The sequence below is a fragment of the Orcinus orca genome, chromosome 5 (genome assembly GCF_937001465.1).
Source record: "Orcinus orca chromosome 5, mOrcOrc1.1, whole genome shotgun sequence".
In the NCBI taxonomy this organism is placed as follows: Eukaryota; Metazoa; Chordata; class Mammalia; order Artiodactyla; family Delphinidae; genus Orcinus; species Orcinus orca.
The window spans coordinates 56,137,086-56,162,264 of NC_064563.1; the positions used below are offsets into that span (position 1 = coordinate 56,137,086).

At 36.2% G+C, this 25,179-nt stretch overlaps 1 protein-coding gene across 3 annotated transcripts in view; it reads left to right on the forward strand.

Moving 5' to 3' along the window:
- Positions 1–25,179, forward strand: part of NLGN1 (neuroligin 1) — an 886,910-nt gene that overhangs the window by 25,708 nt on the left and 836,023 nt on the right. The gene's annotated exons all lie outside the window — the stretch shown is intronic.

The window sequence follows — 25,179 nt, forward strand, 5'->3', positions numbered from 1 at the left end:
GGAGCTCACATCCTACTTTTGGGGAGACAGACTATAAACAAAATGAATAAATAATCGTATAGTGTGTTCAAAGATGATAAGCACCACGGAGAGAAAATGTGTGGGGAATATTGAGGAGAAAAGGTATCATTTCAATTCAAAATCAGATGGTCAGAGTAAGTCTCACTAAGAAGCTGGAAAAGACTTGAAAGAAGAGCTCTTTAGGTGAAGAGAACAGTCAGTGCAAAATTCCGCCTGGTGTGATCATCCAGGAAGCAACTAAGGCAGGAGTTGCTATAAGGGGGAGGAAGAGAGAAGTAGGAGATGAGGTCACAGAAGTCAGGGGAGTGGTGCAGATCATGTAGGACCTTATAGGCCCTTGTAAGGACTTTGGCTTTTAGTCTGCTTAAGATGAGTCCATTGAAGGGTGTGACCAGAAGACTGATGTAATCTGACAATTTAAAAGGACAATTCTGTTTTTTGGGTCAGTAACAGAGTATAGGGAAACCAAGTTTTTAAGTGGGGAGACCAGTTACAACACTATTGCAATAATATAGGTAAACAGTGTCTTTTACCAGGATGGTGATATGGAAGTGGTTTTAAAAAAAATGCTTGGATTCTGGAAATACTTTGACAATAGAGCCTACAGGATTTGTTTGTGGATTAAAAGTAGTTTCTAGGAGAAGAGTTGAGTACAGGATAACTCTAATAAGGTTTTGGGCATGAGAAAATGGAAGGATGAATTTGCCATCAACTGTGATAGAGAAGGCTTAGGGTGGAGCAGGTTTTGAGAGGTGAATTCAGGAGTTCAATTTTGGACATATTGAACTTAGTAGTCTTTTAGGGATTCAAGTAGAGATGTCTTTTGGGCTGTTGTACACAAGAATCCAGAGTCCAGCAAGAGATCTAGGCTTGCTATATCTCTGTCTCTATCCCTGTGTATCTATATCATCTATAATATATCGATATGTATTTGGCAGTTGTTGACATACAGATGGCATTTAAACCATGAGACTGGATTAGATCACCAAAGGAGTAAGCAAGATCAATGTCCCAAATATGCATTCCATTCCGCAAATTTATGAGCTGTATAACCTTAGGCAAGCCCCTTATCCCTCTGAGTCTCATTTTTCATCTGTAAAGTGGAAATAGCAGTATTTTCCTCTTAGCATAAGAAGATTAAATGAGATAGTGTATATAGAATACATGGCACCTCATGGATTGATTTTATTCTGTTCTTTCAATGATAACCCAACCTTCAAAAATGGCATTGAAGGGTCAAATGAAAAACAGGGCATCAAGAAGGAGCATGAATTTTTTTCCCTTAACTCACATTTCTTTTGCTTTCCCAATTTCTAAATGACTGCTTCAGTTCCGAAAATACTGTCTTTGATCACAAAGTAGATGCCTGTCAAGTATAATCCTGAGACTGCCAAGTAAAGCCATGTAAAAATTTACATGTCAAGTAATGTCTTTATTCCTTACTTGGATACCATTCCAAAACATGGAGGAATCAAGATTGGAAAGGAGGGATACAGAGATATATGCTTGCAAATGATAATTGTATTCTTTAGAACTCAGTATGATCAAATTTATGCTGGCATGGTTCAAGCACAAAGATTACACCCCTTTAAAATATATAGCTGAAGTGAGTGTAATATACTTGGTAGAGATATAAGAAAACCCAAGTGTTTATTTTGAAGTCTACAAATATGTTTTTATAATTTTTTATGGAATAAATCCTTTTGTTACCATGGATTGAACTGTAGCATTTCACCTGTATGTTTTAATTCAAAGCTTATGTCCAGTAATATCAATATATGCTCTTATAATTGTAAAATTAAAACTTTTTGTGAGTACAGTCTGGTGACATTGGGAATCGGTTATTTGGAATTAGTACTTTGTGTTATTTGTTTGTTTATAGAAAATGATCTACCTTTTTGTATTAAGTATTGTATTTGGACATATTCTTCCATGTCATGAGGTATTCCCTGTGGCTGCACAAATTACTTTTGTATGTCATTTATGTCATTGAATTTTAGAGTCCTATTTCAAATTTTTAGTCCAAGAAAGTTTGTAGTGTAGAAAATAAATTAAAATAATTTTTCTGATATTTTTTAGAAAAATGGTATCTTTCCCATTTTAAGACTATAGAATTGGACAGTCATTTAAAAGTTTACTAATTGAAATGACTTAAAAATAGTTCTTGATATGATGCTTCAACTCAATTCTTCAAATAATCTATTTACATTTAAAATACATGTTTTCATATTTTGCTTAATTATTTGAATCAAATATAAGCATTTCTAATTTCATGGAAACAATCATTCTCTTCATAAAATTAGTAATTCATATTTTATCGTCATGTGGATTTAAATTATCTCTTAGAAAGTATGATTCAAATACCATTGCTAAATCTTTTGGGTTGCTTAGTTTTATGTCATACATGACACAGAAACGTACAAATTTATAACATTTCTTGCAACAATGACTTGCAGTTTTATAAATATAATGTTGGATCCCTATCAGTTATACAATTCTTCTGTAACTTAATAGCAGATATTTTAAATTGCATAGCAGATAATGTTATACAAAATATGAAGAGAATGCACAATATGAAAAATTAAATTAACTACATTCTTTAGATGTTTTGTTTCTTCATTAACTAAAAATTTTGTAAATTTTCTGCCTCCTTATTCTCAGATTGTTTTCCTCACAACTTTTTAAAGCTTTTATTATTTTTATTAAGTAAGAAACACATGCTCACTTTATAATCATTAGAAAAGAAATAGTGCAGATAGAAAGAAAAACCCTAGAATCCTATCATCCTGAGATAACTCCATTTATCCTTTCAATTTCTTTCTCTGCCTTTCTTTTACTCTTTAATTCTCTCCTTCTGAGAAGTGTCACACACACTTTTTAATACAAAAATGACCTCTTAAGCTCTGTCATAAATTTATTTCTCATGTTTGTATGTGAAATTTTAGATGACATAATTATTAGCTTGTTTTAATGACATAATTTAACACTTAGTTACTTGACTTTTTTAATTGTTTCTAGATTTGTGGTTTGTTTTTCCCGTTATCAACAACAAACATTGCATACACATTATACAGTTGTTTGATTATTTCCGTAGGGTAAATTTTTGATGGGGAATTTTTTTGGTGAGGAATCTGTACATTTCCAGTCTTTTTAATGTATATTCCCAATGTGCTCTCCCTAACGGTGGTGGCCATATATAATCCCTCTGGCAAAGGTTCATTGTGCGCTCTTCAGTACTGTAAATTACATTCCTTTTTAAAAATATTTTATTTATTTTTGGCTGCGTTGGGTCTTCGTTGCTGTACGCAGGCTTTCTCTAGTTGAGGCAAGCAGGGGCTACTCTTCATTGTGGTGTGCGGGCTTCTCTTGCTGTGGAACACAGGCTCTAGGCATGGGGGCTCAGTAGTTGTGGCACACGGGCTTAGTTGCTCCGCGACATGTGGGATCTTCCCGGACCAGGGCTCGAACCCATGTCCCCTGCATTGGCAGGTGGATTCCTAACCACTATGCCACAAGGGAAGTCCCTACATTCTTTTTAATATATGCCATTTCAATAGGTGTGATCTTCTTTCTCATTGCCTAATTGGAAAAACTTTGACTACTAATGATTTAAACACTTTATTAGCCAAATGAATTCCATCTTTGAGATTTTTCTAATCTATTGTCCCTTTATTCTATTTATGGGAATATAGGTCTCCTTTACGGTTTCCTTCTTTGACTTCAAGCTTAGCTTCTGTGACACCAAATTATGTACATATTAACCTATATTTTCTTTAGATACCTTTATGTTTTGAGTTTTTTACAAGTAAACTTTTACTTCACTGTTGTGAAGTAGAGATAAAGCTCTAAATAGCAGTATTGAAGAGCGCATCTTTCCATCCTAATTTGAAATGTGTTCTTCATTATGTCCAAAATACTTACATGTACATGCATCTTCTGGACTTTTTCTTCAGTTTTGTTGATCTGTTTATTTTTGAAAAATGCTACATTGTTATGATTTATTGTTTATTTCTTATATGTTTATAATGTCAAGTAATACAAGTCCTGTGTATTACACTTTTTAAAGTATTTTATTTCTGTCTTATCCAGGCTTTCTTGCAGACGGATTGTAGTATATTTGTTAAGTTAAAATAACATTCTTAGAATTTTATTAACTTAACCAAATGAATTTTAAATAATCTTTATGCTGTTAAATTTTCAGAATCAGGAACCCAGTCTACCTATCACTTTTTTCAAATTATTATACACTTTTTATTTTGAAACAAACAAACTTATAGAAAAGGTGCAAGGAGAAAACAAATGCCTGTCTTTCTTCTAAGCCATTTGAAAGTAAGTTGCCCATCTCCCCTTCAAATACGTTAGTGAGCGTTTTCCTAAGAATAAGGGCATTCTGCTTCCTAATCACAATATAGCCATCAAAATGAGGAAATTAACATAGATATATTACTCCATCTAATTCTCAGACTCTGTTAGTTTTTGTCAAGTGTTCCGTTAATGTCCTTTATAACAAAAGGATCCAGTTTAGAATCATGTTTTGTATTTCGTTGCCATGTCTCTTTAGCTTTTTTCAATCTGATACAGGTTTTCAATCTTTTTGACTTCATAACCTTGACAGTTTTAAGGATATAGGGCAGTATTTTGGTAGTCAGTCAGTTTGTTTCATATTTCCTCATGATTAGCTTTATGAGCATGAATCTTTGGGAAGAATATCATAGACGGGATGTTACGCTCTTCTTCACTGAATCCTCTCTGGTAGCATTGGATTAAGGTGATGTCTGCTGGTTTTCCTCTCTGTAAAGTTACTCTTTTGCCCTTTGTAATGAATAATTACTTTGAAAGCGATGCCTTAAAGTTACATAAATATCTCATTCCCAGCTAACTTTTAATTAGTTATTTAACTGCTTTTTATCAGGATGTACTCATGATATTCAACTTTATTTAATGGGGGTACAACAAGTTAATCTCTTCTTTCTTTTTTCTGCTCAAATTTTCCCATATTTGACCAGTGGAGTGCTTTGGGGCAGAACTTGTGACCTTTTGACATGCCTCTATCATGCTTGGAGAAATAATACCTTGCTTTCTGGCACAGTAAGATGTTCCAGGCTCATCTTGTACTTTCTCTTCTCCAGCCGCGAAACCAGGAATTTCTCCAAGGTGCACTATTTCCTTTTTTTTTTTTTTTTGTCACTTAACGCTTCATTTAGTTTTTCTAGGGAAAGAGTAGTTTGGGGCAAATAGGAAGTCAATATCTGTTTTCAGTCAGTCTACTTTTCTTATCAAATCTAGCGAATATATGTAATATATAATATATAAAATCTTTATCTCATATATATTAATGTTTTTATTTGCATGGCATATTTAGTGACATTTTTGATTAAACCAATATCTGTAAGCATATTTTCATTTTGGTAATTAATTTCCTTTGTATGATTTTGGAAATAAAATAGACTAATTTTGAGAGCAGTTTTAGAGTCAATGCAAAATTGAATGGAAGGTACACAGATTTCCCATACACCCCTTGCCTCCACATACATGTAGCCTCCCTCATTAATGCCACCCAACCAGAGTGGTACATTTGTTAAAATTAATGAACCTACACTGACAAATTGTTGTCCCCCAAAGCCCATAGTTTACATTAGGATTAATTCTGGGGGCTATACATTCTATGGGTTTTGACAAATGTATAATGACATATGTTTACCATTGCAGTGTCATACAGAAATAGTTTTACTGCCCTAAAAATCCACTGTGCTCTGCCTATTCATTCCTCTGTCCCCGCTAACCTCTGACAGTCACTGATCTCTTAACTGTCTCCATAGTTTTGACTTTTCTGGAATGTCATATAGTTGAAATCATGCAGTATGTAGCATTTTCAGATAGGCTTTTTCCATTTAGTAATATGCATTTAAGTTTCTTTTATGTCTTTTCATGTTTTGATAGCTCATTTCTTTTTCGTGTTGAATAACATTCTATTACCTAAGTGTGGCACAGTTTATTTATCTATTCTCCTACTGAGGGGCATCTTGGTTGCTTCCAAGTTTTGGCAAGTATGAATAAAGCTGCTATAAACATCTGTGTGCAGGCTTTTGTGTGAACATAAGTTTTCAACTTCTTTGGATCAATACCAAGAAGCGTGGTTGCTGGATAGAATGGTAAGAGTATGTTTAGTTTTGTAAGAAACTGCCGAACTATCTTCCAGAGTGGCTGTACCATTTTGCATTCCCACCAGCAATGAATGAGAGTTCCTGTTGCTCTGAATCCTCAACAGCATTTAGTGTTGTCTCTGTCCTGATTTTGGCCCTTCTAATAGGTGTATAGTGATAATGTTTTATAGTGTATTAAAGCACTATAGTTTTATAGTGTTTTTTTTTTGTTTTTTTTTTTTGAGGTGTGCGGGCCTTTCACTGTTGTGGCCTCTCCAGTTGCAGAGCACAGTCAATCCAGACGCGCAGGCTCAGCGGCTATGCCTCACGGGCCCAGCCGCTCCGCGGCATGTGGGATCTTCCCGGACCGGGGCACGAACCCGCGTCCCCTGCGTCGGCAGGCGGACTCCCAACCACTGCACCACCAGGGAAGCCCGTAGTTTTATAGTGTTTTAATTTGTATTTCCCTGATGACATATGATGTGGGACATGTTTTCATGAGTTTATCTCCGATGTATGTATTTTCTTTGGTGAATGAGGTGTCTTTTAAAGTCTTTGGCCCATTTTAAAATCAAGTTTGTTTTCTTATTGTTGAATTTTAAGGGTTCTTTGTATATTTTGGATAACAGTCCTTTATCAGTAAATATTTTCCCTCAGTCTGTAGCTTGTCTTCTCATTCTCTTTCACAAAGTCTTTCCAAGAGCAGATGTTTTTAATTTTAATGAAGTCCAGCTTATCAGTTATTTCTTGCATGGATCACACATTTGATGTCTCTAAAAATCATTGCTATACCCAAAGTCATCGAGATATTCTCTTTTGTTATCTTCTAGCAGACTATTTCCTTTTAGAGGAAAATAATATATAAAAGCCAAAATCTGGGTGCTATGTACTGCTATTGGAGTGTCACTCCCTCCAGGCTCTCTCAGTAGACAGATCTGGGAATATATATTCACAGACATTTACATCAATATTACTATGTCTTTCTACCTATTTAAAACAATGAGTTATCATTAATACTTCAAATCTAATCAAATACCACAGAATTCATTCTGGTCTTGTTCCTTTCCATATTTGCAAATTGCTTATCTGTAAGTGAGGAGCACATCTTCCAGTATTCTTAAGATATTTATTCATTTGATCAGTTGCCCTGTATGAAAAATTTCCCATTGCTGCCACTGCTCCTTCCTCTGCATAGATGCCCTCTTCACCCAACTTGTACTCTGACAGTCCTCATTGGGCTGCTCCCCGCATGAACACCCTCCCCATCTCATTTGGGCTCCAACAGCCTGTGTCTGGGCTTGCCCCTCTATGTATACTCTCGTTGCCCTTCTAATGCTCTGATTCCCCACACTGGGTTGCTTTCCTCTGTGAAACCCTTCCTCAACCTGCCAGGGTCTGACACCTTGCTCTGGGCCATCATGGATCCATGCCCTACCTTACCCTGCTTTACCCAGTTATTTTGACTTGATTGTTTAGTGATGAAAAATAAGGGGGAGAGAAGAGAGACAGATTTTTTATGTCCTTTAGTGAAATTTATACTTTGGTGTTATTTTCTTTGTTAGTTTTCTAGCCATTTTATATTTTTGTTTGTATTGTGAATGCTTTTTTTCTATTTTCATGCTATTTTTGGTATATAAGAAAGTTTTATTTATATGTTGAGTGTTTAATTTATAGCCAGCCAACTTCTTAAGCTCTTCTATATAGATTTAATCATTTTCAATTTAGGAATCATAATTTCATCTTCAAATAGTGATCTTTTTGCTTCTTACTCATATGTATTTAATAGAACTTTTCCTAGAACATGAGTTTCTTATTTTATGCATAATGGAAGTTTCCTTAAATAGATAGAAGTCCTTTGCATTTGGGAACCTCTTAGCTTAAGTTGTATAATTTGTATTTATAGGAAAAAAGTTGCTTAAATAAACATTTCTGTAAAATTTATTGCTTAGTATTAAGATTTATTTCTGGTTTATATTCTGATTAATATATTGTATTAATGTATATAAAATTATTAAATTTATAAGAATGAGGGCCTTTTAAATATACTTAAGAATCAGCTAACATACTGATTGATCATTAAGTTTAGATTTTTTTTTCCTTCCAGACTATAGAAGTAGAAAATCCATGATTACACAGAATTCTAGAATCTACTGAATCCAAAATCCTTAACCAGAAGGTGGGGGTCAGGTGGGATGGGAAATGTATGAAATTAAAACTATGTATTATGATTGATTCATATTAGACAATTTTTGAACTACTTAAGTTACTCAAAAGATTCTTCCATCATTTCCTAAAATCTTCTAAAAGTATCAGAAGCATAGCAAAATAGATTCTAATTTTCATATTCTTCTGAAATAATGCATGAGCTCTTTGTAGCAGTGGTTTTCAGACTTAACAGGCATATGAATTACCTGTGTATGGGGGCTGGGAATTCACATTTTCATCAAACATTCCAGGTGACAGCAGGTGTGTGAGCCTCACCTAAGAAACATTGATTTAGAGTGAGACAATGTTTGAATAAATATTTCACTGAACACACAATACACTTTTGTTCCAAGTGTAACAAGCAGTTTCCCAATGAGGATATCAGAATTCATAGAATAGAAGGTATTATGTAGTTGGAGTCAACTTCACTCTATAAAATCTACTTCTAAAATAGACTGTTGATGTTCATCATCTGTCTGGGACCAAGACCTAAGTTCTTTGAATGTTCCTATCATTTTTTTTAGGTTTTTAGGAAAATGACACAATACAAAATAGTCTAAAAGGAGTTGCGAATCTACTCTAGTTATTTATCCAATTTTCAGTCTTTCAGAAGCTTTCTTCTAGGCAAGAGTAAGTTTAGAATTATCTGTGAGTAGCTACAAAATATCTGCTGTTGCTTGGAATTTCCTAAGTATAGCATATGTTTTGGAGGAAATTATTTGGTCATTTAGTCTAATGTAAAACTGAAAAGTGGCCCGAAGTTCGCCCCACAACTTAAAATATGTTGGTGTTCAGTTCTGTGTAACTAACTTTCTCTGTTGGTCTCTTTGCTATCTGTCACTTCTAAGGGCCAGAACTGTGAAGCTTGAGGCCACTCAGGTTCCAAATTTGTGACAAATCCCCCAGGGCTCACTGGAGTGGCAGTAAGTTCTCACAGTTTGATTTCCTTTCAACCACTGAAGTGTTAGAAAAGTAGCAACAAAAGCTCCCATGGAAAACAGCAATTCTGTTTCCTGACTGACCGCCATGGTGATGACTTACCTCTTTTGTTCCATTGATTTTTGTTGTTGTTGAATAATTTTAATACTTTTCTCCATATAATATATGGTATGGTTTTCACAAACTGGTGTAATCCTTTAACTGTGCTGTGAATGTAGCCACTGTTTCTCACATTCTTCTTCCGTCTATCCCCATCATCTGCCATAGAAAAGTTGATTTTATTTTTAAAGATTTCTTTACCCTTTTAAGCTGTTATTTTCACTTTAAATATATGGTGTTTTTATGTTATAAAGTTAGATCCTCTTTTAATAGTATAGATATGAATAAAAACCTCATGTTCACTGAAACATTATTTTGTGGTATTTTAGCATCAGTCCAGTAAAAGAAAGTCATTTTTAGGGAAAAATGTAGTATAGTCTATGCATTCAGTCAAGAAAGAAGGCTAACATTTTTAATGAAGGAGGGATATTATGAGGGGGAAATAATGACTTTTGAGTCAGACAGAAACACCAGTACCAAACCAAACTGCTTGGCTTTTTGTAACTCTATTCAGAAACTGACTAATCTACAAGGACAAGGGCAAAATCAAACGCACATGATCTCTATTACTAGCAGTAATGTTTTTACTTTTGAGCATATGTCTAAAACTTCCTTTTAAAATCAACTTATCAAATACTAGGCACTTGAACAAAAAGGCAGAAATGATTATTATGTAGCCTTTGCTAAGAAATTAAGCATCACCTTTAAATGACCGACATTAAAAGCAAAATAGTTTTTCATCACCATTCAAATATATTAACAAAGAAAAATCTAGACTATATTTCCCAATATTCAAATTATTTCAGTGTTTTTAGAAACAAGCAAAAAGCTGCTACTTATCATACATTTTCTGTTTGCTCTGGCTCATGGTCCCATTCTTTGGCAAATAATGCATGGCACACATAGGAGTTCTGGAACGTATTTTAATAACTCTGAATTCCCTACCACTCATGACCCATCTGATAATTTGGGGACCCCATACTATAGGGAAGTCAAATGGGGAAGACTGTGCTCAGGAGAGTTGATTTCTTGGCCTGGTTTAACTATGCATCCTGTTAATGCTATAAACATGTACTGGTTATTATCTGTTCGTGACCCCACCTCACCCAGGTCCCTGTTCTGCCCTTCTGTCTTGTTCTATGCCCTGGGAGGCTGGCCTTGACCTCTTTGAGCTGCATTTACCCAGGCTCCCTGGACAGCTGGCTTCCTGTTTAAATCTAGCAGGTGCCAGTCAATGGCAGGAGAATGGAGGGTTGTAGAAGAGAGGGTTTTGGGTTATTTTTTCCCCTTTCTTTTCCTCTTTGGGCCATGGTTTCTGGCATCCTTCCATGACTACAACTTCAACAAGTTTCTTTCTTTCCACCCTCCAGCTCTAACTGTACTCCAGTAACACTGTTATTCCTCTTGCTCTGGGCCAGGAAATGACTTCCTTCAGTTGCTCTTCTTTAGGTGCTGCAGCATTCCTTTTTGGTTCCCTTTACCCTGCCCTCACCTCTATAAGATGTCCTCTTAAAATCTTCTGAGTTGGGTTCTGATTCCTGCATGACACAGCATGAACCAGCAATAAGATGCACTACATGACACACTTGATTGACAAAAATTCCATTTTTGGATATAGAAATAAGGTGGGAAACCTAAAGAAAAGTCTTAAGGCCTGATCTACCTAGAAAGTCCTTACATTTCATACAGCTTGACTATTGCTCCCTACTGCTTCTCAGCTCCTGCTTTCTCGATGACTGCAACCAGCTCCTCAGCTACTGGCATTACCTACCATTCCCATTGCCAGGACCCTATTGCCCACAGTGATCAGAAATCTTTTAAGGTGGGGTGAAAGAAGGCAAGGCTATTTCAGGAGCATTAGTAGAAGATAGTTGAGGCTGCAATAAAACATGCATTGGGATTTATCTAGCACTCCTGTGGGCAGCCACCGCACCTCTTGCTATTGAATCTTGATGGAAATGACTTTTCTTCTAATCCCAGTTGTGATCCTGATACTTGGGATCCTGATCCCTACTCTGACCTGACTCTTTGTTTGGCTTACTGGACTTACTCTCCTCTCATTTGTCTGTGCATTTTTGATGTTCTTTTAAGTCCTACTCCAAGACTATAATATGCCAAGTATCACGTAGACGCTACCATCTTTGTCTCCTCTATTGCTGTTCCTGCCACCATCACTCTTGGCTTAGCCTCTGCTAGTGCCTTTACTTTCACCACTGCCATCCCCTACCCTTCACACTCCCCTCTACAACCCACCACACGTGCCATCCTGCTGTTCCTTGGTCTGCCATCATTGCCTTCCTTGACTCTGCCTTCCCTGCCATTGATCACCCTTCAAGCACTGCCATGATCATCTCCGCCACCAGCTCTGTATTTTGCACCAGCTGCCAATTTAACAGTCTGTTTCCTTCTGCATTTCAGCCCTTAAACTGAGCTCCCAAATATCTAGTCCCCACAGATTGTGGAGTTTGGTATTTTAAATTTTGTTTTTAACACTGCAGAAAATATAAAGAGAGGTTAGTTCTCAAGGATTCATTAGTTTGTGGTTTATAGCAGATGCACATGAATATATTTTTCTCTTGAGGAAGTAGGAATATGCCTTTGATCACTTTGTTATTTTGAGATAAATTTCATTTTTATAGTGTTTCTTTTTTCTTCCTTTGGACTCTGTTTCCAAACCCAAACCTTGTTCATTTGACAATGGAGAAAATCTTATATCCTGGATGCATAAATTTTTTTTAATTTTTAAATTTAATTTTATTTATTTTTTTATACAGCAGGTGCATAAATGTTTTGTGCAAAAAAGTTTCTATAATAGAAATCTAATTTCCTGGTTAACACAGGAGTCAAGTTTAAATAAGATGATGAAAAACTGAATAATATACATATTGTCTTTCCTATTAAAACAATGTAAAGAAAAAAATGACAGAAATGAAAGAGATAACTGAACGAGGAGACCCGCCAACTTTCTTCAGAAAAATTTCTCTAGATTCTGGGCTATACCACTAGTGCTGGGATTACAGACATAGTATGCAGCCTTTCCTAAGCAGTGTATAATGTCACACTCTTATTTTTAAAAAATGAACATAATCACTAAGAAAAGCTTTTACTTATTTTTATAGTTTTATTTTCAAAGTTTATGGTTACCATTTTTAAGAAAGTCATAGACAAACTGTAGAAGATTTAGGAAGCATTAAAAATGACTCAAGAATTTTAAAATGGGAGCTCTGAAGAAAGCTTAAAGGAATTAGAATTATTCAGTAGAGAGAAAGATGAAGGTCCAGTTGCCTTCAGGGGATTAATAGGGACTGAATGTTCCTTTTTCTTCCTTAAATGTAAGGAGAGGGAACAGTGATATATGTTAGTAAGAAAAGTAAAAAACAGTTTCTGTGTGGACATTTTTAGCATTCTCTTTTCTGAAGTTCTTCAAAAATAGACTTATCTGGAAAATTTTTCCAGCATTTCCCAAATTACTTTCAGTAGAGACGTGGTTTTTCAGCAAGACTAATTTTTCTAAGATTTCCTTGGTCAGAGATGCTCGGGAAAGGTTGCATACCCCATCCTCTCCTTGGATGTGAACAGTACACATCAGCGTATTGCAGACTCTGAGAAGTCCTGGAAAGACAGGAGCTTGCTGAGGTCTGTTTAATGCTTAGGCGACAGTGTTTATTTCCAGAAGGGAAAATTTTTTATCCGCCTGTAGCACACATCATATTCTTTAGATTTCTCTTTAATACCTGTCTAGGAAGCACTGGTTTAAAGCCTGGAGAATGAATTTCCAAACCTGTTGAGGCTCACTGTTGACTTTTAAGATTACATTAAGAAATGGTTATGAGCTTGTGGAATTTAATCCAAGAGATGAATGGGAGTTACATAAGAAATATGTAGGAAACTATACAAAGGAAGTACCTGGAGGTTGGGTAAATGCTTTATACTTCTATTCCTATGAAATATGTGTACCAGGATGGAGAATGCAAGGAAAAATGTACTGGTTCCACATATTTGGAGAAGCTGAGGTTTATTTTATACTAGTAAAAGTGCTCTCCATGCACCTGCAAAATAACCTATATGAAGTGTATGTTAAATATATTAAGCCACCAGGCCCTGATGTAAATGTCTGGATGCTTTTTGCATTAATCTAATTTTAGAATTTTGAAATAAACCTATTTTTATTATAGAAAATTTTATTATAGAAAGTAGAGGTGCATATTCACCCTTTTAACTTAAAAATCATGACACTTGCATTCAAATTATGTAAAAAGTATGTACAAACAGCAATTAACTTAAATTTGGAGGAACGAAAGTGTCTTTGTAGGTTGGAAAAATGCCAGCAACATTCTGGAGCTTAATTCTATCATCCAGTATTCTTGCAATGATTTATGTTGAGTACATTGTCAATTTACTCTTGATTCTAAAATTATTCAATACTGAAAATTGTAATGCTATAAAGAACTAGAAAAGATTTTCAGTGTATGAAGAATATTGAGTTATTATAGTTGTATTTAACATGTGTTGAATGGTTATTTTTTCCCCTTTGAAATACTAATTATATTTTCCCTCTAATTTGTTCTCATTTTCATTATAGGGTTAACTTGGTTTAGTCCCTCCATTTAATAAAATAGATCACATTTTCCTTTTATCCATCAAAAAATAATGTATAACATGCAAAATGTAAAGTATTCAGTGTTCTCCAAGGAAGGAGAGACTCCTACAGACTAATTTTTGTAACTTTACTTTGTTACCATGTGACTGTATATAGATGTCTGTGTTAAAGGGTTTAACTTTCACTTCAGTCTTCTTGTATATTTTCAGTAATTAATGAGTCTTAACATTAGACTTGAAACAACTATAATATATATTTTCATGATTATGTTAAAACTTTAAAAAATTACATTCTTTTTGAAAGGTGCTTGATTTATTCTATTAAAGTTTTACAAGATATGATAAGCAGTAGGGGAGACAATGAAACCTAGGGGTCTTAAATTTAAGAATATTAATGACCTGTCTCTTTTTATTAGTAGTTATAAATCTTTAAACATTTTTACTCTGACTAATTAATTATAGTATGACTTGGTCGAAAAACTAGGATACACACATTACATACATATATGTGTGTGTGTGTATATATATATATTATATATATATTTAATTAAGCCAGCAATCTTCGGAATTCACAAAATATAACTCTGTATAACCAGTTTAGAGGAATGACAGAGTGGTTTGAAGCTAGTCGGTGTAATAAAGCATTTGCATCATTAATCTTTCCAGGGGATGCAACTAGCTGTATACTTTATTTTATTTTTTATTTTTTTTATTTTTGTTTTTTGCTGTACGCGGGCCTCTCACTGTTGTGGCCTCTCCCGTTGCGGAGCACGGGCTCCGGACGCGCAGGCCCAGCGGCCATGGCTCACCGGCCCAGCCGCTCTGCGGCATGTGGGATCTTCCCGGACCGGGGCACGAACCCGTGTCCCCTGCATCGGCAGGCGGACTCTCAACCACTGCGCCACCGGGAAGCCCTAGCTGATTTTAAAGTGGAAACACAAGATTTAAAATTGAGTACCACATTTTAATTTTTTCTCTTTGATAACATGTATTCTTAAAAGAATAGATTGAGGTATTTTGTGACTTTTGTTTTTGAAAATGTACTTTACTTCCAATACTGTTTTACACAATTGTATCAATTATGATTTCTGTTGCCTTGAGATTTTTCTAAAAATTGTTTCCTAATTCTGAAAGCAGTTGATGAGAAGGGAGGAAGGAGTAAACGAGACATATATGTGTATTTGCAGTATTGACAGATTTGGCCTCAAGTCTCTATAGATCACATCGTTGATTATGTGGAACCGCTATGTACATGCTGGCCCATAGCAGATCTTTTCAATTTATTTTTAGACTTGAACTTTGGATATTTAATTCTCAACTTTCAGCAACATATATTTTTCTGCCAATTTATGAATTTCCATTGCTTAAGGAGGAAAAAAGTGTAAACATTACTGTTAAGCTGGAAATTTTTTCTAGAGAACAATTGCATTGTATTTTCTCAGTAGGAAGACTATTCTGCCAATTAAACCCATTACCATTAAGTACTGAAAATTGGAATGCTGTAAAAAACTAGAAGGGATCAAATTCTTGCAACGTAATTCACTTTTGATATAGATCATTTATACCTACTCATAGTTATTCACTGGCAGCATGTCCTCTGTAAATAACAACTTACTTAACTGACCAGTGAACATACTTTCTTGGCTAATAAGCTATAAATGATTGTATTGACACTTTGGTATTTATTTCATAATTTATGTTCTATTTTATTTTTGGTGATATCTATGTGTAATTTTAACTTGAAAAAATCTTCAAAAAATGCAGTTTGAAAACTATAGCACGTACTGGTCACCTTTTAACAAATCTTGGCGATATTACTGGAAAACAATGCAAAGATTATTGAAAATCAAATTAACAGTCCTCTTCATAAAACTCTGACTTAAAACACCTTTTCAAAAAGTTCAGTATCTGCTTTTTAAAGGTTATTGTGAAATCTATTTCATATTTGATATCATGTTGTATGCCTAGATAAAACGATTGATAGATTTCTGTGACTGTCTGTATAGCAGAAGGAGAGCAGGTAATGCTGCTCATCAAAATGGGTAGACTCTAATATCCATAAAATGGAAGATAAACCTTAGGCTTCTGCTTGAGTTAAATGAGCCACTGATGTAATTTCATGCTAGTCCAGGATACATTTATTTCACCTTTACTTCTGCCATTCTCTTCTTCCAATCTCGACAAGGTAACTTTTATATAGTTGATTTGTGATCTAGATATTACAACTGTTACTTTAAATACAAATGTGTAGATTTTGGTCTTTAAAAACTTCCTGCTCCTGACTCTTATCATTTTGTAAAAATAAAATCAAAAGCCCAAAATATATCTTCCTTATTTTACTTTCTTCAATTTGGCTGCCCTGAAGAAAATGGGTAATGATCAAAAAGGTTAACATTTAAAAGTGCCTTTATCATATTAGTTTATTTATTATACTCTCTACCTTCAAAAGCTAGATGTTCACCACTATAGGCTGCAGGAGTATACTGAGATAATTAATTCATATATACATGCATATATTATATTTTGTAGCTTATTTAAATTATTTTTTAAAGTTTTTTTGGTGTTTTGTTCTGCTGCTTCAGAAATGAAAGCTGTAAGGAAATACATAAAAAACTTACTCGTGTGGAGAATCATCATGGTTTTCTGTCAATCAGTGCCTTTTCTTTTATTGGATATAATAGTAGAATGATCTGTTTCATATGTATGACATTGCCAGGTTAATTAAAGCTTAATTCCCAGGCTCAAAACAACTCTTCAAAGAAGGCATACATGTTTCAGATTACAGAAGCAAAACCTGAGACTTGGAGAGATTAGGTATTTTGCCAATGATCACACAGCTAGTTAATGGCTGAGCTGACTCCAGTTCTGAGCTTGTTGCCCTCCACATACAGTGATCTCAGTTGTTACCCTCTGCAGTAATACACTAATGGTTTTAGATCCTGCTGAGGTATGTTGGACAATTTTCTTCAGCACTAAATAGTTTCAGGTAGCTAAGCCTTTGGAACATTGTGCTTTTTATATATCATCAGCCTTCTTCCCCCTTCTTGGTTGATTCCACTAGGGACTGTTTTCTTTGTGTTTGCACCAGGGCACCTGAGCACTGCTGGAGGAAATCTGAAAACAGAGAAGTTTGGGAATACTTTAAATTCATATTGACCAACCTCAGCTGAGCTCTCAGCATAGCCTAAGCAATTCTAGTGCTTTTCTCTAGTCTCCTGCTCTGCGCAATGAGGATTTCAAAGCTTCTTCACCTTTAGCAGACGTTTGCTCTATCCATCCTCCTATTACTTTGAACAGATAACCCCTCTTTCTGCTTCATAGAGAAAATAAATGCTATCAGATATAAATTCTGTCAACTTTCTGGCCAGCATTCACATTCAAACTTTCTTACTGCTGCATTAAAATGAAACTCATATTTTGTTGAAAACTTATGATATATAAACTTTATTCTGTGCATTGTGTGTGTAGATATTAATAAGCCAAACTAGTTTCCTGGCCTCATGGAGTTATCATTTCTATAGTAGAGACAGAGAGTAAACGCCTGTATAAATATAAATAATAATTTTTAAAAGTGAGAAGTTCTAGGAAAAGAATAAAGAGTGTTTGGGAGAAGGCAGCATTTAATAGGGTGGCAAGGAAAGATGCTTCTTGGGAAGCAATATAGCGTGGTGATTAAGAATATAGATTGAGATCCAAATTCTACCACTTATTGGCTGGGAAACCTTGAGCAAGTTAAACTTAAGCTCTGTTCCTGAGTTTCCTCATTTGTAAAGTTGAAGCCTTGACAAGACCTTTATAATAAGGTTAATGTGAAGATTAAATACATGCAATGTGTTTAGAATAGTGCCTGGATTGTAGAAACTGTTCAGTGATCATAGCCATCGTATCTGTCAAAGGTCAATTAGCACCCTCAAAAGGTTCAACTGAAGAGAGTTTAATGAAGGGGGTATTTACAGAGGTGTGGACTTAGTTAAGGGAACTGGCAGGACATGGCAAATCGCCCAGGTAATAGTAATAATGGGAAGCCATTACTACCTTTAAGCCTAAAGGGACAAAAAGAAGGAATGATGTTATTTACCAGAGCCTGTGGGACAGAAAAGTCACTATGGTTGAGGATCCCCCAACAAGAGCTGAGGTGATGGGGAAACTCAGCCACTGTTTGAAGAATGGCTTGAAAGAGGAGAAACTGGGGATGGGAGTGTGGGCAACACCTTGACCTCTTTCTTCCCACCCTTCAATCTCCTGGCAGTGTTTACTATCAGGACACCCAACCAGAATTCAGGGATAAGAGAATTTAGGTGGGGCCATCATTGGAGGTCCTCCCTCCAAGGCACAGAACAAGGAAGAGAAGAGTAGAGAAATAATTTGGGGAAGACAGTAAGCAATCAGCTGTTATCATCATCATCATCATCATCACCATCATTATTTTGCCATTTTCCAAATTTTCAAATTTTATTTTTTAAAGAATTCAGATTTCAATATTCAACTTTTTAAGTTAGAAAAGCTGCAAAAATATTGGGTTGGTCAAAAAGTTCGTTCAGTTTTAAGTACAAATAAAAGACACGTTTTTCATTTTCTCACCAAGAACTTTATTTATTCATTAACCGAATGAACTTTTCGGCCAACCCAATAGTACACAAAGTTCCAATATCCTTCACCCAGGTACATTTCTTCCATTTCAGAATTGTCATATTTTATTTTATTATTTTATTTTTTATGATTTGATATGCATATATATTGGGAAATCATTGTCATCATTATTAAGTATATTTGGAGCTGAGAAGTCAGGCCATTCAGAGATCAGGGTGAAAGTACCAGAAAGAGAGAAAAGTAAGTAAGTGTCAGTGCTCTGAAGCAGACTTGCTGCGTTGGTTGTGCAGATTTTGTAGGGGCTGGTATTCACAGAGGCTATGTTCCCAAAGCAGAGAGATGAGTATGGTTTGAATAAAATAAATAAGGGAAATTGAGGGAGAGGTGCAACTGAAGAGATAGGCAGGGCCAGGTCATGTAGGTTCTTATAGTCATGCTAAGGAATTTGATTTATTTTAAATGTAATAGGAAGGCCCTTGAGGTTTTAAATGAGGAAGTGGCTTGATTTGGTCTATGCTGATAAAAAACAACTTTGGGTGCTACCTGGAGATTGAATTTTGGACAGGCAAACAGAGAAGCAGGAAAGTTGTCACAGTACTCGTGTGCGAGACTATGGTGGCTCGGACTAGAGTGGAGGAAATGGAGAGAGAAGTGGACTGAATCTGGGTATGTGGGAAGTAAAGCCAGTAAGGCTTTCTGATTGGTTGAATATGAGAAGAGTTGAGGATGATGAAAAAAGAGGAATCAAGGATGATTCCAGACCTTTGGTTTAAACACCTAGGTAGATTAGATTGGCATTTACCAAGAGTGAAGGCCTGGAAATAGAAGAAATATCTGTATTTTGCATGTGTGTGGGGTTTGGGGGAGGGCAGGACTGGAGGGAGTGATATGTGGTAATTGCAGAATCAGGACCAGTGTCTGTGAGGCAAAGAAGTAGGCATATTGAGGAGATAATGCAGCAATCGGGGGTTAATTAAGACCTGAAATATACATTTAAATGTCACCAGCATATTGATGGTAATTAAAATTATGGAAAGTATAGTTAAAGAAGAGGATTAAGGATTGAGCCCTCCGGGTCTACCCCAACACTGAGAGATCCCACAAAGGTATAGACAACATAGGAGAGTGAGAATAAGCTGACAGCGAAGTAGGGGAAACCCAGCAGTGTTTGTGACATGAATGTCAAAAAAAGAAAGAAAGAAAGAAAGAGTTTTAAGGAAGAAGAGATATCCTGTGTCCTGTGGAGCTGTACATATCATTTCCTTTCAGTTTCAGTAAGCTTATGCTAAAGTTGATTCTTTTTTTCCTCTGTATCATTTATCTTCTCCTAAGTATTGTATCCTTCCAATCATCACTTAAGTATATTCAAATCTTTTCTCTCTTAAAAACAAAAACTAACCAAACAAAAGAAAACCAAAAAAAATTTAAAAATCCAAATCTCTCCCCAAACTCCTGTTCCCGCAACTTCCCCACCCCTCAGTATTTCAGTCATTTCCAAGAGCAATCTAAACTCTGTTTCCAGTTCTTTATTACCCAGACAGTTCTTAATCCCCTTAACAGAGATGTGATTCTTTTGGTAGCAAGTTACTAAATGCCCAGCTAAAAGTGACTTTAAAATGAGGGTTTATTTTCTTTCTCAGATGATTTCTATGCATTTTTATGCATGTTTAAGTCAACAATTCAAGGGTGTCATACTCTGTGATCTTGGCTTTCCCCTCATGGTTACAAGGCGACTGCAGTGGTTCTAAGAATATGTCCTCACGTAAGACATGTTTTTATCTCTCAGTGTTTCACATTTCATTAAGGAAGAAAAACCTTTCAAGAAGCCACCAGCAGTCGTCACTTAGGTTTCACTGGCCAATACTAGGATACATTCTCTAGCTACAAGGGAGGCATCTTTAGCTTCAGTGGTGGGAGACAGGCTCTGTCAACAAGAAAAAAGAGGGCAATGGCCATTAGGTAGGCAACAGAATGCTCTCTTCCACACCACTCCAGTATTGCTCTCACCATATCCCTCCACTAAGAAAGCTTTTACATCGATTAGTGATAGTAGCTCCATTGTGGTTTTTAGTTTTGATTTCACTTGATCTCCCTCCTTTTTGGAAAAACTTTTTCCTTTGAATTCAGCGTCACCATGCTCTTCTGGATTTCTTCCTCATGTGTCTACTTCTCAGTGGCTTCCCATTGTTCTTGGGATAACCCCAAATGCCTATCCTACCCTACTAGCCCAAGCAAGTTTCATCACTAGATCTCCTGCCATTTCAGCTCTGCCAAAGAGCACATTACCTCATGATCTCTGCCCTTCAGTTACATGGATCTGCTTTCAGACACTTGAACCACACTCCCATGCCTTAGGGCTTTCCTACATGCTGTTCAGCCTTTTTCCCTGGAGTTCTTGCAATGCCTTTATCTAGTTCATGCCTGTCTATCTTCCAATTTCAGTTCAAAAGTCACTTCATAAGGGAAGTATTTCCTAATTCCCTCCACCTGATCTGCCCCATGCTGCCTGCCTTTTTCAGTCTTATAGTTTTCTGTACTTTTGCATTGTTGCGTTCATCAGTTTGTATATATATTAGATTACCAATGAATACCTACTAGACCAAACTACTTGATCTTATAGCAGTATCTGTTTTGTTCACCATTTTATTCTTGTTTTTTTTTTTTTTTTTTTGAGGTACGCGGGCCTCTCACTGTTGTGGCCTCTCCCGTTGTGGAGCACAGGCTCCGGAAGCGCAGGCTCAGCGGCTGTGGCTCACGGGCCCCGCCGCCGTGTGGCATGTGGGATCTTCCTGGAACGGGGCACGAACCTGTGTCCCCTGCATCGGCAGGCGGACTCTCAACCACTGCGCCACCAGGGAAGCCCCACCATTTTGTTCTTAATGCTCAGCTCATTGCTTAACTCAGTTAAAATACCGTTGTTTAATGGGTGAATGAATGAATTTCAGTGTGTCTTTTCAATTAACTACACTCAAAATTCTAATTTTCTGTTTCCAATTTGCTGGAGATTAGCCAAATCCCCAAGTCCTTTCAGGTGTGTGTGTGGGTGTGCGTGTTCACGCACATGCATGTTGGTATGTGAATATCATAGCAAATAGGCTTGGCAAGAATGACTGACAACTCTCGCATAACAATGCACAAACTCTGTGACATTTATTTAGTTACTCAGAAGCCTTACATGCTAATTTTCTGCTTCTTGAGTTTGTTAAGGTCAGCAGAGATTGACAAACAGGTGGCATCTAGACCAATGAGGTTATTTAATTTCTTGTTGAAAATAAGATTCTGAGAAAGTATGGCAAACTTTCCTGTATTCACATTTTTTCCTAAAACTGAAATAATCTGAAGAAATTAATGTCTGATTGCACTTAAAGAAGAAAAGTAAAACTATTACCATAACTGTATTTATGATAATTTTATGGTAATGATAAGATATAAACAGACCCATTTCAAGAATCTTTATAACAGGTTTGAGTGAAAGGCTAGTCTTAAATAATTTGGAGTTAAACACTGTAACAGCACTTTTTTGTAAGAGTGTCACATACATATTTTTATTTTATTTAAAAAAGAAATTATAATCAGGGACCTTATTTATAAATCTGTTATCCTGGGTTATTGGGAATTTTTAAGCTTTTATTTAAAATAAAAGTATTATATGAGATGCAATTATTTTTTAGCATGTGTGGATGAAAATTGGCTATGCAAAATTATATTTTGCTATGAGAATTCTTAGATACATACCCTAAATAGTAATTTAAAAAAATCAATATTTATTAATTAACATTAATTAACACATATTTAGAGAGCTACTAATGTAGGCTAGGCACTGTGGTAATGAGTTGATTGCACATTTCAGAGTTGCAATATGTATTTTTATAAATCATGTAGGAATTTTGATGTGCTGTAATTACCCTTTGGACTTAGTGTAATATAGGTATCTTAGTTACTTGTGAAGTACTTCTAAGCTAGCTGAAAACAGGCCAAAAGAAAGAAAGAAACAGTAATAAATTTAAAAAGCCAAAATGTTCATAACTAAGACAACAGCATGGCTTCTGGAAAATTCTAAACCTTGAGTATTTTATTGTTCAAACACTGGCATGTGTTCCTCCTGTAATAGTTCAACCAGCTAAGATTGAACTATTAAAATGTTGGATGTTGGACTTCCCTGGTGGCGCAGTGGTTGAGAGTCCGCCTGCTGATGCGGGGGACACGGGTTCGTGCCCCGGTCCGGGAAGATCCCCCATGCCGCGGAGCGGCTGGGCCCGTGAGCCATGGCCGCTGAGCCTGCGCGTCTGGAGCCTGTGCTCCGCAACGGGAGAGGCCACAACAGTGAGAGGCCCGCGTACCACAAAAAAACAAAACAAAACAAAAATGTTGGATGTTGTGACCCAAATATTACCTAGAGCTCAGGAACTCAAGGCATGTTTTATTGATCTTTCTTAGGAACCAGTAAGGGTAGAAGTACCAATCAGTAGAGTTCAGCAATTGATTGGATCCTTGCATTTGTACTGTTTGCCAAAAATTAGATGTGGTCTATATTGCAGAATTCCTATTTCCCTGGCCCAGACAAGAGTTGTATCTACAAAGGATAAAGAAAGTTTAACTTGGTTATAATCAGTTTTTTGGTGTCTACATGACAATAAAAGAGAGGTTTTCAGAGATAAATCATCTTTGGGGATAGGCATTGGTCCCAGGTGACTGTCATGTTCCCACAGTGTAAAGATCTGTCTAGGAATTCTCTTTCCAGACCTAAAGCACAGTTCTGACCATTCTGTAACCATCTTACAGAGTTGGGTTTGAAAGGGACTTAGGCTGTTTCCCCAGGGACATATAGACAGCATTAAACATGAGGATGAATCAGAGAGAAAGGAGTATGAAGAGACAGGAATTTACTCTAGAAATTATTGAGTGCCAGAGAGGTCCATTACAAGCAAGTCAGGTACATCTCCCGATCAACTTCAAGCAATTAACACCTATATGAGCTTTGATGTAAAAGAATCAATCAGACAGATTGAACTGTCTATGCATGGCTGAAATCCTTGATTCTGAATTAAAAGGGTGGTAAAGTACCAAATTCAGTTAGAGCTTTTAGTAGCACTTGGGGAATTTTACAGTCTAGCTAACCATATGGTTATCCAGTCCTCTTGGGAAAATATAGGCTCCTGAGTACACTCGTTCCTCCCACCTCATTGATTTCTATTTTTATTTTTTGAGGCTTTGCATTAGTCAGGCATTGCACTGAGTTTTACACGGACCACATCATTTAGCTCTCAAATGGGGAAGATTCTATTATCACTACCATTATGTAGATATGGAAACTGAGGCTTAGAAAAGTTATCAACTTACTTAACTTCACCCAATTAGAATATCTCCTTCCCCCAGGGCCTACCTTTCAGCATAGCCGCATGTCATACATGTAGTAGGCCTTCAATACATATTTGAGAAATAGAATAATAACTCACAAGTCAACATTAATACCATTCTTTTAATTTTCAGGTTGGTTTTATCATTGTTCTATAAACATTCGTGATTTAGGCCACAGATATTCAACCATGTGCTGTGTACTCACAAAGGAAACTAGAAAGATTCTCTCCCCATGTGATATTTTCTTTATACTTTGAAAGTGTACTGTAATATTCTATGAAAAATCTGTCCTTCCCTTGCTGCTCCTTCCTTCTCCTCATGCATTGTTTTAAACCTTCTATGTGGGTTAAATTTCTTACCACTTAATTGTTGTATGAGTTTGCTCAGTGCCTAAATTCTTCACCTGTACAGTGGGCATGAGAATAATGCTTCATGGCATAGCTTAGAGAAATAAATTAGATAAAGCTTGAGAAATTGTGCTTTTCAGACTATCTCTGGTGAAGGACCATTTTTGGAAGGACTGTTTTCCTTAAGGAAAAATTAAATGAAAAATCAAAAGAAATTTTTATGGTTAGATTCAGCAGATGATGTTACTGTGCCAAATTGCTATAAAATTTTGCAAAGGTTACTCTCATTTCTGTGCCTGTCTCATGGCAGACTGATAGGGAATAGATCCCTGAATGGTGGTAGTCCTCTGGTCCTGTTTTGAGTTAACACTGACATAAAGCCCCTAAAAGACTGCCCTGCACATAGTAAATGCTCGGTAAGAATTTGCATTTCCACTGAAAATAAGCAAGATACCAAAGACACTAGGAGTCATTTCTTGCCCTTTTAACCCTCCCTGTCCTCCAAACTACTTGTTTCTTTCTAGATTTTCTCCCTTAGATTTTTAACCACTTCCTATCTTCCTCTGCACCTTTATTGCTCTTGTTAACTTATTTTGATCTTCCTTAAAATTTAACCCTTGGACTCGAGGCTCTCTCTTTTTCCATGCATTTCCTTGGGTTGTTCATTTCATGAGAAGGTCACTTCTAAATCTGTATCACCAAGTCTCTCCTCCCTGCCTCTACCACTTCCTCCCTGGGTTTTGTGTCTTTCCATAGCAAGTCTCTAATTCAGATAATTCTGCCTTCAGGGTGACTTTAACCTTCAGCTTTGTTATTGCACTCCCAGATTAAGGCAACTACCCCCTACTGCACTCTCTACTATCATTTTCTTTCTGTTT